This window comes from Eleginops maclovinus, chromosome 4 (genome assembly GCF_036324505.1).
Source record: "Eleginops maclovinus isolate JMC-PN-2008 ecotype Puerto Natales chromosome 4, JC_Emac_rtc_rv5, whole genome shotgun sequence".
Classification (NCBI taxonomy): Eukaryota; Metazoa; Chordata; class Actinopteri; order Perciformes; family Eleginopidae; genus Eleginops; species Eleginops maclovinus.
The window spans coordinates 834,610-842,817 of record NC_086352.1 but is presented as its reverse complement, the minus strand read 5'-3'; positions in this window follow the sequence as shown (position 1 = coordinate 842,817).

Genomic DNA, 8,208 nt, shown 5'->3' with positions numbered 1-8,208 from the left:
GGGTTAGGGTTAGGGTTAGGGTTAGGGTTAGGGTTAGGGTTAGGGTTAGGGTTAGGGTTAGGGTTAGGGTTAGGGTTAGGGTTAGGGTTAGGGTTAGGGTTAGGGTTAGGTTTAGGTAAGAGCGCGGCGCTCATAAATGAGCGCCCCGAGGGGCACGGGCACACGGGGATCGGAAATGTTTATTAAAACTTAAGGTTCCCTTTATAAAAACCTAAATCGGTTAGTTAAAAGTCCTGGGTGTGTTCAAAGGAAGCTCCAGATAGGGAGGGACCACAGGGCAGGCAGCGGGGGATCCATTTTCTTCAAAAGTCAAAATTCAATTTAAATGTAAACTGCGTGGCTCTCTCTTTGACAGTAAGAAGTGATTCAGATCAAATATATCTAAAGAGATGTTTTTCATAAACAATCTGATCAAAGAAATCAAAGATAAAAGTAAGTCCAACAGAATAAATGAAATACATAGATTGAGGGTGCCGAACAAACAATACTTAATACTAGAGCCATATTATTAAATACGATTATAAAAACACACAGTCAAACACCATAAAAGCATGCAAGTGTAAATATAGAAGATATAAAAAAGGGGGGGGGAAAAACATACCACAATAAGAGGGATTTAAGGTTTAAAAATCGAAGAGAATAAACAACAAGGTTTTACTGAGTAGAGTCCCGGTCAGGTTAGTGGAAGAATAAATATAAATATAAGTGCTCATAAAAAAGTGCTACATAATAAAATCACTGCAAACCAAATGTTAGTAAATGAGACCGGTGTATGTATCCATTATAGTTGTTATAGAGATCGTTTAAAAACCATAAAATCCCACCCAGTTAATAAATACCCCCCATGCGATATCATAAAACACTCATAATCACGATTACAGGGTATCAGACTTAGAATACCAAGAAAGGAAAAACACAACCCTTTCTGATGTTCTTAAATAAGATAAAAGAGAGAACACAAAATATAAAATAAGGGGGTTCAGATTTAAAGATCAGAATGAATGAGCAACCAGGTTTTTCTGAATGGAAACACAGTAGGGTTAGTAAAGAACAATACATAAATATAAGTGCTATTAAAAAGGTGCTGTATCATAAAACCACTGCAAACCAAGGGTTAGTCAAATAGGATCAGAGTGTTTTCCGTTGCTCATTCAAAGTCGTTCACAAACCATAAAATCCCACCTGATAAATATATTCACATTTTCGTTTGAATTAAATACACTTCATGAATTATAATGAAACAGAACAACAATCAGTTCATGAGGTGATGGGTTAGTAAGAATAAAGTATTACAAAGTTAGTGAAATGAATAAATATGAAATCCTTAAAGACAGTTATTGCTATTCGGCTGACCCTCACACACTATGTTGGGAAAGAGAAAAGAGAGAGAGAGCCACAGTGCCTCAAAGTCATATCCTAAGAAACCTTTTTAAATGTTGGAGGGAAAGTTTAAAAACAAGTTCTTAAAGAAAATGATCCTTTAAAACTTTTCGTTGAGCCCTGTCGGGTCGACTGTTTTGAGGCGGTGGATCCATTTCCTCTCCGCTGCCCGTCTCTGGGCCGTGGTCCACTCCCTGTTGCTCTCCAGGCCCAAACTTTGGAGGTTATGTGGGCCATGGAGCTTAAAATGTGAATATAAAACAGTGGTGCCGTTCCCACTATTCATCATATAGATGTGCTGTTTGATCCTGACGTTGAGCTCGCTCCCTGTCTCCCCCACATACAGTTTGTGGCAGGCCCTGCACTTCACTGCATAAACAACATTCTTTGTTGTTGGGCACAGGGCCTGCCCAAGATTCATACCCCTCTGAGAAAAGGGGTTGTGTACGTGGGGGACACGAACGAACGCAACGTCAGCCTCACGAAGCGCCTCCCTCTTGCATTTGTCTTTTGTGAAGTCTGTATGGACCAAAATGTCTTTTAAGTTTTTGTTTCTACGGAAGGCGGAGATCATGCGGCGCCCGCGCAGCACATCACTCCCCTCACTCGCCCTCCGGAAATTAACTCCAAGAGCCGACAAATATCTTTTTAAGCTCTCAGAGTATGTTATCACCAGAGGGACGAGGAGGGGGGCGGGCGATGGGGATGGCGGTGTGACATTACGCTGCGCAAAGTCGCCGCCGACCTCCGCCTTGATGCTCCGAAGGAAGCGCCTCGAGTAGCCCCTCGACCTCAACGCACTGAATAAAACACTGGTGGCCTCCTCCACATGTTCTGGCAGTGTGCAGATCCTGTGGAAGCGTATCAGCTGGGACTTGATGAGACCTCTGTAAGTGTGTTTGGGGTGAAAGCTGGATTTGTGAAGGAGTGCATGTCTGTCTGTGTCCTTAAAGTAAACTTTTGTGGCCAGGGTTTTTTTCTGGTCGCTGGAGTCACGGAAGAAGACGCACGTATCAAGGAACTCCACAGATGCAGTTTGTAAATGATGTTGAAGTTTTATTTTGGGGTGGTGAGTGTTCAAAACATGGAGAAAATCAAGGAAGTCCTGTGCAGTGTGGTTCCAGACGCCGAAGATGTCGTCCAGGTACCGGAAATATTGGAAGGGTTTATGAGTGAGTTTGGTGAATGCTGTCTCCTCCCAATGGGCCAGGTAGATGTCAGCGTAGGATGGAGAATACTTCCGGCCCATAGCACAGCCGCACAGCTGGAGATAGTGCTGATTATTGAAGGTGAAGTCGTTTCTGGTGAGGGTGATGTGAAGTAACTGTAATATAATGTCATCGGGTCTAGAGGGGTCTGGGTGTTTGTCAAAGGTGTGTTTTATTGCTGTTAAACCAAGTGGTGTTTCTATGTTGGTGTATAATGATTCTATGTCAATTGTGAACAGAAGGGTGTGGTTTGGGACTGTGAGGTTATTTATTGTATTTACAAATTGATATGTGTCTTTAATGTAACTGGGGTGAATTCTGGAGAGGGGGTTGATGAAGTGGTCTATATATTCGTTATTCTGTATGATTCAGAGTTGCAGTCGCTTACAATGGGACGGCCGACCGGAACAACAGATGGGACCGTCCAAGTTCCCGGAGGCTTGTGGATCTTTGGCAGGAGGTAGAAGAGTCGGGGCCTGGGTTCATCCGGACCGTCCAGATATGTTTTTTGTTTGACTGTGATATATTTATTGTCTAACAGTGTGGTGGTAATGGACCTGATGAGTGTTTGTGTTTCTAATTGCAGTGGATGTGTGAGTGGTTTGTAATAGATTCTATTGTTAAGTTGTCTGTTGACTTCTAAAATGTAATTGTTCCTATCCTGTATGACTATTTGGCCCCCCTTGTCTGCTGGTTTGATGACTATGTGATTGTTATTACCGAGTGCTGTGATGATGGTTTTCTGTTGTTGTGTTATGTTTGGTCTATTGTTGTGTAGGGGGCGCCATTGTTGTAGTGCATGTTGATTGAACTGTATGAGTTGCTTTATTTCTGGTGAGATGTTGTCTGTGTGTGGTTCCCAGGAGGACGGTCCGGTGAAGAAGGTAGGCTCCCGACTCTGTCCACCCCCAAAGTGATCCAAGAGTTTAAGCCTCCGGTGAAAGGTGTGGAGGTCCCCTCTGAGCTCCGGTCGGGTGGGGGGATTTGGTGTGGGTATGAATGTGAGTCCTTTTTCTAATATCTCCAGCTGTGCGGCTGTGAGGGAGAGAGACGAGCAGAGGTTAGTGATATTGGAGTTATTGGAGGTATGGGGAGTTGTATTGAAACAGTGATCCCCGGTTACAAGTTTAATTGCTGTTTCCAGTAACTGAACAACACCTCCGCCGTCTGCCCCGTCCAGTGAACAGCGTCATTTGGGTTGGTCTGGAAGAGAAGGGGGTTAATTTCGGGAAGAAAGTTGTATTTGTTTGAGATGTGTTTATTAAGTTTGGTGAGGAGGGTCTGTTTTCTTGGGTCCAGTCTGGGGGAGAAGTTGATGATGGGGATGTAAATAGTAGCTGTAGGGAATGTGATGTGGCAGGTTTTCCAAAGCTGTTGTAATTGTTTGGTTGTAGTGGTGGGTTCCTGTTCCTGAAGGCAGTTATTGAGTCCTACTGAGAGTATGATGTGTTGTGGTGTGTGAGATGGGTTGAGTTTTTTGATTACTGCATTGAGATGATGGAAAGTGGCACCGGGGTAGCTGTCGACCTGTATGTGTGGGTCAGTGAAAGGTGGGATGCGGGCCAGGTTGGAGTCACCTATGATTAGCGTCTCCTTCCTAACTTCCAGCGACCAGTCCTGTATTTTTCTAAAAGTGCGTGAGTGTATGTGTGGTTCCGGCCGACCTGGGGAGCCAGGTGCCACCACAGGAGCCCCGCTAGAGTTTGAGGTGGATGACTCAGATGTGGGGGTTAAAATCAGCTTAACGCTTTTATTGGTCCCGTCCATCATCATCGTTTTATGATCCACCTCAGTGAACGTTTCTTGCTCACAGGGCTCTGTGGTGGGCAGCTCTGGCTCCCTCCGCTGTTCAGGATATGTATCTGGCAGTGGGGAAGAGGAAATGGTGTTACTACATAGGAGGGCTACATTACTGATACAATGTGTGTGTCCTGTGTGAGTGATGTCAATAGAAGGGTTGAAAGAGGTAGACAGAGGGGGTGAGGGGGGGGCCGGAGGATGGGCAGGGGGTCCCACCTGGTGGCAACCCAGGCGGCTCAGTTCTGATGTTGATATTGCGTGGATTTCAAGTTTCACCTGCCGCCTGGTGTTGCGTTTTGGCAGTTGGATATCAGGCTGGGACCTCCGGCTTAATCCCACCGCTGAGCCCCCCCACTTACAGAGGTCAGGTGTGGTTGTCACTGAGGGAAGGCAGTTAGGGTTGGGGTAAAGAAGGTTAGGGTTAGGGTTAAGGTTAGGGTTGAGGTTAGGGTCCGGGTCAGGGTTGGGGGTCGGGTTAGGGTTAGGAATGGGATACAAACCCGGATGAGGGTAGGGGGGGAGGTTGGGGTTAGGGTTAGGGGTCGGGTTAGGGTCAGGGGTAGGGTTAGGGTTAGGGTCAGGGTTAGGGTCAGGGTCAGGCTCAGGGTTAGGGTCAGGGTAAGAGAGAGAGGGGACCAGTAGGGGAGGAGGAGGGTTAAGGTTAGGTGAAAGGGGAGATGAAGTGTGAGAGGAGAGATGGGAATGAGTGGGTAGGGGGGAGGGAGGGAGGGGATCAGCGTCAGGGAAGGTAGTGGTCAAATTTGGAGGTGTAGTTGGTATTGGGAGGGGTGGAAAGTCTTGGGGGGAGAACAAGAGGGAAGGTTTGACCTCCTCCCTGTGGGGGCCCCTGGTGGTCAGGTCCCGCAGTGTCTCAAGGGAGGAGTTCTTTAGTTTCCTCCTGTACCTCGCTCTCCCCCACTGGGTGGCTTTGTCAAAGGCAGTCTGGTGAAAAGGGGGGATGTTCTCCAGCTCCACGGTAATAACTGTGTCATAGTGTTCTCTAAGAATGATCATGTTCTGATGCATCCAGTTCAGAGTGTTCTGGTGAACCTTATTTGAGGTGGTGATGTTAGGTGAGGAGGGTTTGATGAAAGAGGTCAGAATTTGGACCTTTCTCATCATCCCCTGCGGGTAAGTGCAATGGTTGAAGGTGTAATTAAGAATTTCGGAGTGATGGATGGCCTGGAGTAGTTTAAAATATTTCTTGGTCTGTAGATGAATTTCAGGAGATAGAAATGTTGAAGTTGAGGGTTGAGTAGGTGGGAGAAGGGGACGGATGAGAGAGCGATGTTGGCTGCTCCTCACCCTTGTCACCCCAGCGGGCTCACTCAGTGGGGAGAATCTATTTATGATGGTTATTGGCATTTTGACTGTTTACCGTAGAGCTGGAGAATCTGCAGAGAAGGGTCCCAGCTGAATACGGGGAAAGTCAAGAGAGGAAGAAGAAAGGAAGAGGTAAGTAGAATTTGATAAAACAGGATCTGCAATTGCCAGTATTGGAAGAAGTCGACCAGAGATTAAAAGACAGGGCGCTTTAAAATGAGCTTAAAATGTTAAAACATGACCTGTTAACCAAAGGGGAGAATAGAAAATGAAGGGGGGAGGAAAACAGGAGATTAAAATGAATGGGTACAGAAATAAACCATGGGGAGAAATAAAAGCGTTAGTGATGTAAATTAAAAGCAGTTTAAAACTCACAGGTGGTCGGTCAGGAGGTTTTTAGTGACCGGGTTTCTTGGTTAGGGGGGGCCCCTTCCTTAGAGGAGCTCCCCCTTCACAACACAGCGTTGGATAAAAGCAGTTGCAACATTTAAAAAGAGTTCCATGGAGATGTCCTCATTTATGGTGGTTTATAGAGAGTCTTTGGTGTGCACACCCTTTAAAAGAACTCCAAACTCACGGTTGATGGTTTCTCCAGGTTGTTGTGTTGTCCTCTTTACGGTTGATTGCAGTTGATAAAAATCCTTAAAAAGCTGTGAGTTGAGAGGTCCTGTGAGCTAAAAGACTTCCTTAAAATAACAAACACTTTAAAACAAAGGTTAAAAAAGAGACAATATGCTCTTGGATAAAACCGTTAAGAACAAGTTTAAAAGAGAGGGAAGGGGGTCCCGACGTTTCGCCGTTCGGCTTCTTCAGGGGTAATCACCAGCTCCATGACTGACAGGTATATTTGGGTTGAATTGTTTGGGGTTGGGCTTACAATGGTACTCTCTGATTGGTTGAGTTTGCAGTACCACATGGTGGAAATTTCCACTCCACTCATCCAAAATGGTCGATTTGTCTTTTTTACTGAAGCTGGGGAGTAAAAACAACTCTATATATAATGATAAAGGACATTCAGGGGGTGAAGGAAAAAAACAAAAGAACAGAAAAGAAAGGGGGATTGAAACTATATCCTGGATAAAAGTAAGTAGGGTTGGGGTTAGGGTTATAACCTTTAGGGGTATAATATAGGTCATGTTTAGGTCAGAGGTACGGCAGGGTGATCGGTTTAAATAAACATATAAAGATGAAAAATGGTTTGTTTTTTAACAAAAATAAAATTGAAATTAAAAGTGGTACGTGAGGTGGGGGCTTAGTAGGGAACGGCACCTGTTAAAACACACAGTGGGTACAGTTGCGATAAAAATCGATAAAATAACTCAAGGAAATGTACGTCAAGTTAGGCCAATAAAAACTGTTCATCCTGTGTTATAAGACATATATACATATATATATGCATACATATCAATAAAAACACTTGTACCCACTGTAAACCCATAAAAATAATAAAATAAATCAAAGTTTTAAAGGAGAAGATCCCCGAGGCACTGGCAGGGTTAGGTTTAGGTAAGAGCGCGGCGCTCATAAATGAGCGCCCCGAGGGGCACGGGCACACGGGGATCGGAAATGTTTATTAAAACTTAAGGTTCCCTTTATAAAAACCTAAGATCGGTTAGTTAAAAGTCCTGGGTGTGTTCAAAGGAAGCTCCAGATAGGGAGGGACCACAGGGCAGGCAGCGGGGGATCCATTTTCTTCAAAAGTCAAAATTCAATTTAAATGTAAACTGCGTGGCTCTCTCTTTGACAGTAAGAAGTGATTCAGATCAAATATATCTAAAGAGATGTTTTTCATAAACAATCTGATCAAAGAAATCAAAGATAAAAGTAAGTCCAACAGAATAAATGAAATACATAGATTGAGGGTGCCGAACAAACAATACTTAATACTAGAGCCATATTATTAAATACGATTATAAAAACACACAGTCAAACACCATAAAAGCATGCAAGTGTAAATATAGAAGATATAAAAAAGGGGGGGGAAAAAACCATACCACAATAAGAGGGATTTAAGGTTTAAAAATCGAAGAGAATAAACAACAAGGTTTTACTGAGTAGAGTCCCGGTCAGGTTAGTGGAAGAATAAATATAAATATAAGTGCTCATAAAAAAGTGCTACATAATAAAATCACTGCAAACCAAATGTTAGTAAATGAGACCGGTGTATGTATCCATTATAGTTGTTATAGAGATCGTTTAAAAACCATAAAATCCCACCCAGTTAATAAATACCCCCCATGCGATATCATAAAACACTCATAATCACGATTACAGGGTATCAGACTTAGAATACCAAGAAAGGAAAAACACAACCTTTCTGATGTTCTTAAATAAGATAAAGAGAGAACACAAAATATAAAATAAGGGGGTTCAGATTTAAAGATCAGAATGAATGAGCAACCAGGTTTTTCTGAATGGAAACACAGTAGGGTTAGTAAAGAACAATACATAAATATAAGTGCTATTAAAAAAGTGCTGTATCATAAAACCACTGCAA